Source organism: Ascaphus truei, chromosome 19 (assembly GCF_040206685.1).
Source record: "Ascaphus truei isolate aAscTru1 chromosome 19, aAscTru1.hap1, whole genome shotgun sequence".
Lineage (NCBI taxonomy): Eukaryota > Metazoa > Chordata > Amphibia > Anura > Ascaphidae > Ascaphus > Ascaphus truei.
The window spans coordinates 41,365,306-41,379,012 of NC_134501.1; positions in this window are offsets into that span (position 1 = coordinate 41,365,306).

A 13,707-nucleotide genomic window follows, 5' to 3' on the forward strand; every position below is an offset into this window, starting at 1 on the left:
TGGCTGCCAGAATGCCCTGCTTCAGCACAGACCAGAAAGGCATTGTGATAAGCGTATCCCCGGTATAGTCAGGGGTTAATGGGAGTCGTCCCCGTCCCCCCAGTATACGGCCAGAACCATGGACCCGGTACTTGTGGTTCGGACTGTCTCCAACCAGCCATAATGTTGTGAGAGTGAAATTATATCTAAGTCCAGCTTTGGTACATTAGAAGCAACTCTGAAACTTAACCTAAGCGTTTTTCGAAGCTACTTTTTGGCTAACTTCTTATAGGAAGGTCTAGGAGCTCTGAAAATGAACGTGCGCGTCTTTCACTCTTCCCGAGGGACTTAGAAGAATTTTGTGATATTTTTTATTAAAATGGTGTATAAGGGTATATATATAAATATATTTTATGCACTGTATATGAGCTGGCGATTTCTAAGTCTGTGGTTCCGAGAGGGGGTAACCAGGCTCACTAATAAAGGTCAAGCCACTTGGCTGCCGGAATGCCCTGCTTCAGCACAGACCAGAAAGGCATTGTGATAAGCGTATCCCCGGTATAGTCAGGGGTTAATGGGAGTCGTCCCCGTCCCCCCAGTATACGGCCAGAACCATGGACCCGGTACTTGTGGTTCGGACTGTCTCCAACCAGCCATAATGTTGTGAGAGTGAAATTATGTCTAAGTCCAGCTTTGGTACATTAGAAGCATCTCTGAAACTTAACCTAAGCGTTTTTCGAAGCTACTTTTTCGCTAACGTCTTATAGGAAGGTCTAGGAGCTCTGAAAATGAACGTGCGCGTCTTTCTCTCTTCCCGAGGGACTTAGAAGAATTTTGTGATATTTTTTATTAAAATGGTGTATAAGGGTATATATATAAATATATTTTATGCACTGTATATGAGCTGGCGATTTCTAAGTCTGTGGTTCCGAGAGGGGGTAACCAGGCTCACTAATAAAGGTCAAGCCACTTGGCTGCCAGAATGCCCTGCTTCAGCACAGACCAGAAAGGCATTGTGATAAGCGTATCCCCGGTATAGTCAGGGGTTAATGGGAGTCGTCCCCGTCCCCCCAGTATACGGCCAGAACCATGGACCCGGTACTTGTGGTTCGGACTGTCTCCAACCAGCCATAATGTTGTGAGAGTGAAATTATATCTAAGTCCAGCTTTGGTACATTAGAAGCAACTCTGAAACTTAACCTAAGCGTTTTTCGAAGCTACTTTTTGGCTAACTTCTTATAGGAAGGTCTAGGAGCTCTTAAAATGAACGTGCGCGTCTTTCACTCTTCCCGAGGGACTTAGAAGAATTTTGTGATATTTTTTATTAAAATGGTGTATAAGGGTATATATATATAAATATATTTTATGCACTGTATATGAGCTGGCGATTTCTAAGTCTGTGGTTCCGAGAGGGGGTAACCAGGCTCACTAATAAAGGTCAAGCCACTTGGCTGCCGGAATGCCCTGCTTCAGCACAGACCAGAAAGGCATTGTGATAAGCGTATCCCCGGTATAGTCAGGGGTTAATGGGAGTCGTCCCCGTCCCCCCAGTATACGGCCAGAACCATGGACCCGGTACTTGTGGTTCGGACTGTCTCCAACCAGCCATAATGTTGTGAGAGTGAAATTATGTCTAAGTCCAGCTTTGGTACATTAGAAGCATCTCTGAAACTTAACCTAAGCGTTTTTCGAAGCTACTTTTTCGCTAACGTCTTATAGGAAGGTCTAGGAGCTCTGAAAATGAACGTGCGCGTCTTTCTCTCTTCCCGAGGGACTTAGAAGAATTTTGTGATATTTTTTATTAAAATGGTGTATAAGGGTATATATATAAATATATTTTATGCACTGTATATGAGCTGGCGATTTCTAAGTCTGTGGTTCCGAGAGGGGGTAACCAGGCTCACTAATAAAGGTCAAGCCACTTGGCTGCCAGAATGCCCTGCTTCAGCACAGACCAGAAAGGCATTGTGATAAGCGTATCCCCGGTATAGTCAGGGGTTAATGGGAGTCGTCCCCGTCCCCCCAGTATACGGCCAGAACCATGGACCCGGTACTTGTGGTTCGGACTGTCTCCAACCAGCCATAATGTTGTGAGAGTGAAATTATATCTAAGTCCAGCTTTGGTACATTAGAAGCAACTCTGAAACTTAACCTAAGCGTTTTTCGAAGCTACTTTTTGGCTAACTTCTTATAGGAAGGTCTAGGAGCTCTGAAAATGAACGTGCGCGTCTTTCACTCTTCCCGAGGGACTTAGAAGAATTTTGTGATATTTTTTATTAAAATGGTGTATAAGGGTATATATATATAAATATATTTTATGCACTGTATATGAGCTGGCGATTTCTAAGTCTGTGGTTCCGAGAGGGGGTAACCAGGCTCACTAATAAAGGTCAAGCCACTTGGCTGCCGGAATGCCCTGCTTCAGCACAGACCAGAAAGGCATTGTGATAAGCGTATCCCCGGTATAGTCAGGGGTTAATGGGAGTCGTCCCCGTCCCCCCAGTATACGGCCAGAACCATGGACCCGGTACTTGTGGTTCGGACTGTCTCCAACCAGCCATAATGTTGTGAGAGTGAAATTATGTCTAAGTCCAGCTTTGGTACATTAGAAGCATCTCTGAAACTTAACCTAAGCGTTTTTCGAAGCTACTTTTTCGCTAACGTCTTATAGGAAGGTCTAGGAGCTCTGAAAATGAACGTGCGCGTCTTTCTCTCTTCCCGAGGGACTTAGAAGAATTTTGTGATATTTTTTATTAAAATGGTGTATAAGGGTATATATATAAATATATTTTATGCACTGTATATGAGCTGGCGATTTCTAAGTCTGTGGTTCCGAGAGGGGGTAACCAGGCTCACTAATAAAGGTCAAGCCACTTGGCTGCCAGAATGCCCTGCTTCAGCACAGACCAGAAAGGCATTGTGATAAGCGTATCCCCGGTATAGTCAGGGGTTAATGGGAGTCGTCCCCGTCCCCCCAGTATACGGCCAGAACCATGGACCCGGTACTTGTGGTTCGGACTGTCTCCAACCAGCCATAATGTTGTGAGAGTGAAATTATATCTAAGTCCAGCTTTGGTACATTAGAAGCAACTCTGAAACTTAACCTAAGCGTTTTTCGAAGCTACTTTTTGGCTAACTTCTTATAGGAAGGTCTAGGAGCTCTGAAAATGAACGTGCGCGTCTTTCACTCTTCCCGAGGGACTTAGAAGAATTTTGTGATATTTTTTATTAAAATGGTGTATAAGGGTATATATATATAAATATATTTTATGCACTGTATATGAGCTGGCGATTTCTAAGTCTGTGGTTCCGAGAGGGGGTAACCAGGCTCACTAATAAAGGTCAAGCCACTTGGCTGCCGGAATGCCCTGCTTCAGCACAGACCAGAAAGGCATTGTGATAAGCGTATCCCCGGTATAGTCAGGGGTTAATGGGAGTCGTCCCCGTCCCCCCAGTATACGGCCAGAACCATGGACCCGGTACTTGTGGTTCGGACTGTCTCCAACCAGCCATAATGTTGTGAGAGTGAAATTATGTCTAAGTCCAGCTTTGGTACATTAGAAGCATCTCTGAAACTTAACCTAAGCGTTTTTCGAAGCTACTTTTTCGCTAACGTCTTATAGGAAGGTCTAGGAGCTCTGAAAATGAACGTGCGCGTCTTTCTCTCTTCCCGAGGGACTTAGAAGAATTTTGTGATATTTTTTATTAAAATGGTGTATAAGGGTATATATATAAATATATTTTATGCACTGTATATGAGCTGGCGATTTCTAAGTCTGTGGTTCCGAGAGGGGGTAACCAGGCTCACTAATAAAGGTCAAGCCACTTGGCTGCCAGAATGCCCTGCTTCAGCACAGACCAGAAAGGCATTGTGATAAGCGTATCCCCGGTATAGTCAGGGGTTAATGGGAGTCGTCCCCGTCCCCCCAGTATACGGCCAGAACCATGGACCCGGTACTTGTGGTTCGGACTGTCTCCAACCAGCCATAATGTTGTGAGAGTGAAATTATGTCTAAGTCCAGCTTTGGTACATTAGAAGCAACTCTGAAACTTAACCTAAGCGTTTTTCGAAGCTACTTTTTGGCTAACTTCTTATAGGAAGGTCTAGGAGCTCTGAAAATGAACGTGCGCGTCTTTCACTCTTCCCGAGGGACTTAGAAGAATTTTGTGATATTTTTTATTAAAATGGTGTATAAGGGTATATATATATAAATATATTTTATGCACTGTATATGAGCTGGCGATTTCTAAGTCTGTGGTTCCGAGAGGGGGTAACCAGGCTCACTAATAAAGGTCAAGCCACTTGGCTGCCAGAATGCCCTGCTTCAGCACAGACCAGAAAGGCATTGTGATAAGCGTATCCCCGGTATAGTCAGGGGTTAATGGGAGTCGTCCCCGTCCCCCCAGTATACGGCCAGAACCATGGACCCGGTACTTGTGGTTCGGACTGTCTCCAACCAGCCATAATGTTGTGAGAGTGAAATTATATCTAAGTCCAGCTTTGGTACATTAGAAGCAACTCTGAAACTTAACCTAAGCGTTTTTCGAAGCTACTTTTTGGCTAACTTCTTATAGGAAGGTCTAGGAGCTCTGAAAATGAACGTGCGCGTCTTTCACTCTTCCCGAGGGACTTAGAAGAATTTTGTGATATTTTTTATTAAAATGGTGTATAAGGGTATATATATATAAATATATTTTATGCACTGTATATGAGCTGGCGATTTCTAAGTCTGTGGTTCCGAGAGGGGGTAACCAGGCTCACTAATAAAGGTCAAGCCACTTGGCTGCCGGAATGCCCTGCTTCAGCACAGACCAGAAAGGCATTGTGATAAGCGTATCCCCGGTATAGTCAGGGGTTAATGGGAGTCGTCCCCGTCCCCCCAGTATACGGCCAGAACCATGGACCCGGTACTTGTGGTTCGGACTGTCTCCAACCAGCCATAATGTTGTGAGAGTGAAATTATGTCTAAGTCCAGCTTTGGTACATTAGAAGCATCTCTGAAACTTAACCTAAGCGTTTTTCGAAGCTACTTTTTCGCTAACGTCTTATAGGAAGGTCTAGGAGCTCTGAAAATGAACGTGCGCGTCTTTCTCTCTTCCCGAGGGACTTAGAAGAATTTTGTGATATTTTTTATTAAAATGGTGTATAAGGGTATATATATAAATATATTTTATGCACTGTATATGAGCTGGCGATTTCTAAGTCTGTGGTTCCGAGAGGGGGTAACCAGGCTCACTAATAAAGGTCAAGCCACTTGGCTGCCAGAATGCCCTGCTTCAGCACAGACCAGAAAGGCATTGTGATAAGCGTATCCCCGGTATAGTCAGGGGTTAATGGGAGTCGTCCCCGTCCCCCCAGTATACGGCCAGAACCATGGACCCGGTACTTGTGGTTCGGACTGTCTCCAACCAGCCATAATGTTGTGAGAGTGAAATTATGTCTAAGTCCAGCTTTGGTACATTAGAAGCAACTCTGAAACTTAACCTAAGCGTTTTTCGAAGCTACTTTTTGGCTAACTTCTTATAGGAAGGTCTAGGAGCTCTGAAAATGAACGTGCGCGTCTTTCACTCTTCCCGAGGGACTTAGAAGAATTTTGTGATATTTTTTATTAAAATGGCGTATAAGGGTATATATATATAAATATATTTTATGCACTGTATATGAGCTGGCGATTTCTAAGTCTGTGGTTCCGAGAGGGGGTAACCAGGCTCACTAATAAAGGTCAAGCCACTTGGCTGCCGGAATGCCCTGCTTCAGCACAGACCAGAAAGGCATTGTGATAAGCGTATCCCCGGTATAGTCAGGGGTTAATGGGAGTCGTCCCCGTCCCCCCAGTATACGGCCAGAACCATGGACCCGGTACTTGTGGTTCGGACTGTCTCCAACCAGCCATAATGTTGTGAGAGTGAAATTATGTCTAAGTCCAGCTTTGGTACATTAGAAGCATCTCTGAAACTTAACCTAAGCGTTTTTCGAAGCTACTTTTTCGCTAACGTCTTATAGGAAGGTCTAGGAGCTCTGAAAATGAACGTGCGCGTCTTTCTCTCTTCCCGAGGGACTTAGAAGAATTTTGTGATATTTTTTATTAAAATGGTGTATAAGGGTATATATATAAATATATTTTATGCACTGTATATGAGCTGGCGATTTCTAAGTCTGTGGTTCCGAGAGGGGGTAACCAGGCTCACTAATAAAGGTCAAGCCACTTGGCTGCCAGAATGCCCTGCTTCAGCACAGACCAGAAAGGCATTGTGATAAGCGTATCCCCGGTATAGTCAGGGGTTAATGGGAGTCGTCCCCGTCCCCCCAGTATACGGCCAGAACCATGGACCCGGTACTTGTGGTTCGGACTGTCTCCAACCAGCCATAATGTTGTGAGAGTGAAATTATATCTAAGTCCAGCTTTGGTACATTAGAAGCAACTCTGAAACTTAACCTAAGCGTTTTTCGAAGCTACTTTTTGGCTAACTTCTTATAGGAAGGTCTAGGAGCTCTGAAAATGAACGTGCGCGTCTTTCACTCTTCCCGAGGGACTTAGAAGAATTTTGTGATATTTTTTATTAAAATGGTGTATAAGGGTATATATATATAAATATATTTTATGCACTGTATATGAGCTGGCGATTTCTAAGTCTGTGGTTCCGAGAGGGGGTAACCAGGCTCACTAATAAAGGTCAAGCCACTTGGCTGCCGGAATGCCCTGCTTCAGCACAGACCAGAAAGGCATTGTGATAAGCGTATCCCCGGTATAGTCAGGGGTTAATGGGAGTCGTCCCCGTCCCCCCAGTATACGGCCAGAACCATGGACCCGGTACTTGTGGTTCGGACTGTCTCCAACCAGCCATAATGTTGTGAGAGTGAAATTATATCTAAGTCCAGCTTTGGTACATTAGAAGCAACTCTGAAACTTAACCTAAGCGTTTTTCGAAGCTACTTTTTGGCTAACTTCTTATAGGAAGGTCTAGGAGCTCTGAAAATGAACGTGCGCGTCTTTCACACTTCCCGAGGGACTTAGAAGAATTTTGTGATATTTTTTATTAAAATGGTGTATAAGGGTATATATATATAAATATATTTTATGCACTGTATATGAGCTGGCGATTTCTAAGTCTGTGGTTCCGAGAGGGGGTAACCAGGCTCACTAATAAAGGTCAAGCCACTTGGCTGCCGGAATGCCCTGCTTCAGCACAGACCAGAAAGGCATTGTGATAAGCGTATCCCCGGTATAGTCAGGGGTTAATGGGAGTCGTCCCCGTCCCCCCAGTATACGGCCAGAACCATGGACCCGGTACTTGTGGTTCGGACTGTCTCCAACCAGCCATAATGTTGTGAGAGTGAAATTATGTCTAAGTCCAGCTTTGGTACATTAGAAGCATCTCTGAAACTTAACCTAAGCGTTTTTCGAAGCTACTTTTTCGCTAACGTCTTATAGGAAGGTCTAGGAGCTCTGAAAATGAACGTGCGCGTCTTTCTCTCTTCCCGAGGGACTTAGAAGAATTTTGTGATATTTTTTATTAAAATGGTGTATAAGGGTATATATATAAATATATATTTATGCACTGTATATGAGCTGGCGATTTCTAAGTCTGTGGTTCCGAGAGGGGGTAACCAGGCTCACTAATAAAGGTCAAGCCACTTGGCTGCCAGAATGCCCTGCTTCAGCACAGACCAGAAAGGCATTGTGATAAGCGTATCCCCGGTATAGTCAGGGGTTAATGGGAGTCGTCCCCGTCCCCCCAGTATACGGCCAGAACCATGGACCCGGTACTTGTGGTTCGGACTGTCTCCAACCAGCCATAATGTTGTGAGAGTGAAATTATATCTAAGTCCAGCTTTGGTACATTAGAAGCAACTCTGAAACTTAACCTAAGCGTTTTTCGAAGCTACTTTTTGGCTAACTTCTTATAGGAAGGTCTAGGAGCTCTGAAAATGAACGTGCGCGTCTTTCACTCTTCCCGAGGGACTTAGAAGAATTTTGTGATATTTTTTATTAAAATGGTGTATAAGGGTATATATATATAAATATATTTTATGCACTGTATATGAGCTGGCGATTTCTAAGTCTGTGGTTCCGAGAGGGGGTAACCAGGCTCACTAATAAAGGTCAAGCCACTTGGCTGCCAGAATGCCCTGCTTCAGCACAGACCAGAAAGGCATTGTGATAAGCGTATCCCCGGTATAGTCAGGGGTTAATGGGAGTCGTCCCCGTCCCCCCAGTATACGGCCAGAACCATGGACCCGGTACTTGTGGTTCGGACTGTCTCCAACCAGCCATAATGTTGTGAGAGTGAAATTATGTCTAAGTCCAGCTTTGGTACATTAGAAGCAACTCTGAAACTTAACCTAAGCGTTTTTCGAAGCTACTTTTTGGCTAACTTCTTATAGGAAGGTCTAGGAGCTCTGAAAATGAACGTGCGCGTCTTTCACTCTTCCCGAGGGACTTAGAAGAATTTTGTGATATTTTTTATTAAAATGGTGTATAAGGGTATATATATAAATATATATTTATGCACTGTATATGAGCTGGCGATTTCTAAGTCTGTGGTTCCGAGAGGGGGTAACCAGGCTCACTAATAAAGGTCAAGCCACTTGGCTGCCAGAATGCCCTGCTTCCGCACAGACCAGAAAGGCATTGTGATAAGCGTATCCCCGGTATAGTCAGGGGTTAATGGGAGTCGTCCCCGTCCCCCCAGTATACGGCCAGAACCATGGACCCGGTACTTGTGGTTCGGACTGTCTCCAACCAGCCATAATTTGGGGGAGTGAAATTATATCTAAGTCCAGCTTTGGTACATTAGAAGCAACTCTGAAACTTAACCTAAGCGTTTTTCGAAGCTACTTTTTGGCTAACTTCTTATAGGAAGGTCTAGGAGCTCTGAAAATGAACGTGCGCGTCTTTCACTCTTCCCGAGGGACTTAGAAGAATTTTGTGATATTTTTTATTAAAATGGTGTATAAGGGTATATATATATATAAATATATTTTATGCACTGTATATGAGCTGGCGATTTCTAAGTCTGTGGTTCCGAGAGGGGGTAACCAGGCTCACTAATAAAGGTCAAGCCACTTGGCTGCCGGAATGCCCTGCTTCAGCACAGACCAGAAAGGCATTGTGATAAGCGTATCCCCGGTATAGTCAGGGGTTAATGGGAGTCGTCCCCGTCCCCCCAGTATACGGCCAGAACCATGGACCCGGTACTTGTGGTTCGGACTGTCTCCAACCAGCCATAATGTTGTGAGAGTGAAATTATGTCTAAGTCCAGCTTTGGTACATTAGAAGCATCTCTGAAACTTAACCTAAGCGTTTTTCGAAGCTACTTTTTCGCTAACGTCTTATAGGAAGGTCTAGGAGCTCTGAAAATGAACGTGCGCGTCTTTCTCTCTTCCCGAGGGACTTAGAAGAATTTTGTGATATTTTTTATTAAAATGGTGTATAAGGGTATATATATAAATATATTTTATGCACTGTATATGAGCTGGCGATTTCTAAGTCTGTGGTTCCGAGAGGGGGTAACCAGGCTCACTAATAAAGGTCAAGCCACTTGGCTGCCAGAATGCCCTGCTTCAGCACAGACCAGAAAGGCATTGTGATAAGCGTATCCCCGGTATAGTCAGGGGTTAATGGGAGTCGTCCCCGTCCCCCCAGTATACGGCCAGAACCATGGACCCGGTACTTGTGGTTCGGACTGTCTCCAACCAGCCATAATGTTGTGAGAGTGAAATTATATCTAAGTCCAGCTTTGGTACATTAGAAGCAACTCTGAAACTTAACCTAAGCGTTTTTCGAAGCTACTTTTTGGCTAACTTCTTATAGGAAGGTCTAGGAGCTCTGAAAATGAACGTGCGCGTCTTTCACTCTTCCCGAGGGACTTAGAAGAATTTTGTGATATTTTTTATTAAAATGGTGTATAAGGGTATATATATATAAATATATTTTATGCACTGTATATGAGCTGGCGATTTCTAAGTCTGTGGTTCCGAGAGGGGGTAACCAGGCTCACTAATAAAGGTCAAGCCACTTGGCTGCCGGAATGCCCTGCTTCAGCACAGACCAGAAAGGCATTGTGATAAGCGTATCCCCGGTATAGTCAGGGGTTAATGGGAGTCGTCCCCGTCCCCCCAGTATACGGCCAGAACCATGGACCCGGTACTTGTGGTTCGGACTGTCTCCAACCAGCCATAATGTTGTGAGAGTGAAATTATGTCTAAGTCCAGCTTTGGTACATTAGAAGCAACTCTGAACTTAACCTAAGCGTTTTTCGAAGCTACTGTACTTTTTGGCTAACTTCTTATAGGAAGGTCTAGGAGCTCTGAAAATGAACGTGCGCGTCTTTCACTCTTCCCGAGGGACTTAGAAGAATTTTGTGATATTTTTTATTAAAATGGTGTATAAGGGTATATATATAAATATATATTTATGCACTGTATATGAGCTGGCGATTTCTAAGTCTGTGGTTCCGAGAGGGGGTAACCAGGCTCACTAATAAAGGTCAAGCCACTTGGCTGCCAGAATGCCCTGCTTCAGCACAGACCAGAAAGGCATTGTGATAAGCGTATCCCCGGTATAGTCAGGGGTTAATGGGAGTCGTCCCCGTCCCCCCAGTATACGGCCAGAACCATGGACCCGGTACTTGTGGTTCGGACTGTCTCCAACCAGCCATAATGTTGTGAGAGTGAAATTATGTCTAAGTCCAGCTTTGGTACATTAGAAGCAACTCTGAAACTTAACCTAAGCGTTTTTCGAAGCTACTTTTTGGCTAACTTCTTATAGGAAGGTCTAGGAGCTCTGAAAATGAACGTGCGCGTCTTTCACTCTTCCCGAGGGACTTAGAAGAATTTTGTGATATTTTTTATTAAAATGGTGTATAAGGGTATATATATATAAATATATTTTATGCACTGTATATGAGCTGGCGATTTCTAAGTCTGTGGTTCCGAGAGGGGGTAACCAGGCTCACTAATAAAGGTCAAGCCACTTGGCTGCCGGAATGCCCTGCTTCAGCACAGACCAGAAAGGCATTGTGATAAGCGTATCCCCGGTATAGTCAGGGGTTAATGGGAGTCGTCCCCGTCCCCCCAGTATACGGCCAGAACCATGGACCCGGTACTTGTGGTTCGGACTGTCTCCAACCAGCCATAATGTTGTGAGAGTGAAATTATGTCTAAGTCCAGCTTTGGTACATTAGAAGCATCTCTGAAACTTAACCTAAGCGTTTTTCGAAGCTACTTTTTCGCTAACGTCTTATAGGAAGGTCTAGGAGCTCTGAAAATGAACGTGCGCGTCTTTCTCTCTTCCCGAGGGACTTAGAAGAATTTTGTGATATTTTTTATTAAAATGGTGTATAAGGGTATATATATAAATATATTTTATGCACTGTATATGAGCTGGCGATTTCTAAGTCTGTGGTTCCGAGAGGGGGTAACCAGGCTCACTAATAAAGGTCAAGCCACTTGGCTGCCAGAATGCCCTGCTTCAGCACAGACCAGAAAGGCATTGTGATAAGCGTATCCCCGGTATAGTCAGGGGTTAATGGGAGTCGTCCCCGTCCCCCCAGTATACGGCCAGAACCATGGACCCGGTACTTGTGGTTCGGACTGTCTCCAACCAGCCATAATGTTGTGAGAGTGAAATTATATCTAAGTCCAGCTTTGGTACATTAGAAGCAACTCTGAAACTTAACCTAAGCGTTTTTCGAAGCTACTTTTTGGCTAACTTCTTATAGGAAGGTCTAGGAGCTCTGCAAATGAACGTGCGCGTCTTTCACTCTTCCCGAGGGACTTAGAAGAATTTTGTGATATTTTTTATTAAAATGGTGTATAAGGGTATATATATATAAATATATTTTATGCACTGTATATGAGCTGGCGATTTCTAAGTCTGTGGTTCCGAGAGGGGGTAACCAGGCTCACTAATAAAGGTCAAGCCACTTGGCTGCCGGAATGCCCTGCTTCAGCACAGACCAGAAAGGCATTGTGATAAGCGTATCCCCGGTATAGTCAGGGGTTAATGGGAGTCGTCCCCGTCCCCCCAGTATACGGCCAGAACCATGGACCCGGTACTTGTGGTTCGGACTGTCTCCAACCAGCCATAATGTTGTGAGAGTGAAATTATATCTAAGTCCAGCTTTGGTACATTAGAAGCAACTCTGAAACTTAACCTAAGCGTTTTTCGAAGCTACTTTTTGGCTAACTTCTTATAGGAAGGTCTAGGAGCTCTGAAAATGAACGTGCGCGTCTTTCACTCTTCCCGAGGGACTTAGAAGAATTTTGTGATATTTTTTATTAAAATGGTGTATAAGGGTATATATATATAAATATATTTTATGCACTGTATATGAGCTGGCGATTTCTAAGTCTGTGGTTCCGAGAGGGGGTAACCAGGCTCACTAATAAAGGTCAAGCCACTTGGCTGCCGGAATGCCCTGCTTCAGCACAGACCAGAAAGGCATTGTGATAAGCGTATCCCCGGTATAGTCAGGGGTTAATGGGAGTCGTCCCCGTCCCCCCAGTATACGGCCAGAACCATGGACCCGGTACTTGTGGTTCGGACTGTCTCCAACCAGCCATAATGTTGTGAGAGTGAAATTATGTCTAAGTCCAGCTTTGGTACATTAGAAGCATCTCTGAAACTTAACCTAAGCGTTTTTCGAAGCTACTTTTTCGCTAACGTCTTATAGGAAGGTCTAGGAGCTCTGAAAATGAACGTGCGCGTCTTTCTCTCTTCCCGAGGGACTTAGAAGAATTTTGTGATATTTTTTATTAAAATGGTGTATAAGGGTATATATATAAATATATTTTATGCACTGTATATGAGCTGGCGATTTCTAAGTCTGTGGTTCCGAGAGGGGGTAACCAGGCTCACTAATAAAGGTCAAGCCACTTGGCTGCCAGAATGCCCTGCTTCAGCACAGACCAGAAAGGCATTGTGATAAGCGTATCCCCGGTATAGTCAGGGGTTAATGGGAGTCGTCCCCGTCCCCCCAGTATACGGCCAGAACCATGGACCCGGTACTTGTGGTTCGGACTGTCTCCAACCAGCCATAATGTTGTGAGAGTGAAATTATATCTAAGTCCAGCTTTGGTACATTAGAAGCAACTCTGAAACTTAACCTAAGCGTTTTTCGAAGCTACTTTTTGGCTAACTTCTTATAGGAAGGTCTAGGAGCTCTGAAAATGAACGTGCGCGTCTTTCACTCTTCCCGAGGGACTTAGAAGAATTTTGTGATATTTTTTATTAAAATGGTGTATAAGGGTATATATATATAAATATATTTTATGCACTGTATATGAGCTGGCGATTTCTAAGTCTGTGGTTCCGAGAGGGGGTAACCAGGCTCACTAATAAAGGTCAAGCCACTTGGCTGCCGGAATGCCCTGCTTCAGCACAGACCAGAAAGGCATTGTGATAAGCGTATCCCCGGTATAGTCAGGGGTTAATGGGAGTCGTCCCCGTCCCCCCAGTATACGGCCAGAACCATGGACCCGGTACTTGTGGTTCGGACTGTCTCCAACCAGCCATAATGTTGTGAGAGTGAAATTATATCTAAGTCCAGCTTTGGTACATTAGAAGCAACTCTGAAACTTAACCTAAGCGTTTTTCGAAGCTACTTTTTGGCTAACTTCTTATAGGAAGGTCTAGGAGCTCTGAAAATGAACGTGCGCGTCTTTCACTCTTCCCGAGGGACTTAGAAGAATTTTGTGATATTTTTTATTAAAATGGTGTATAA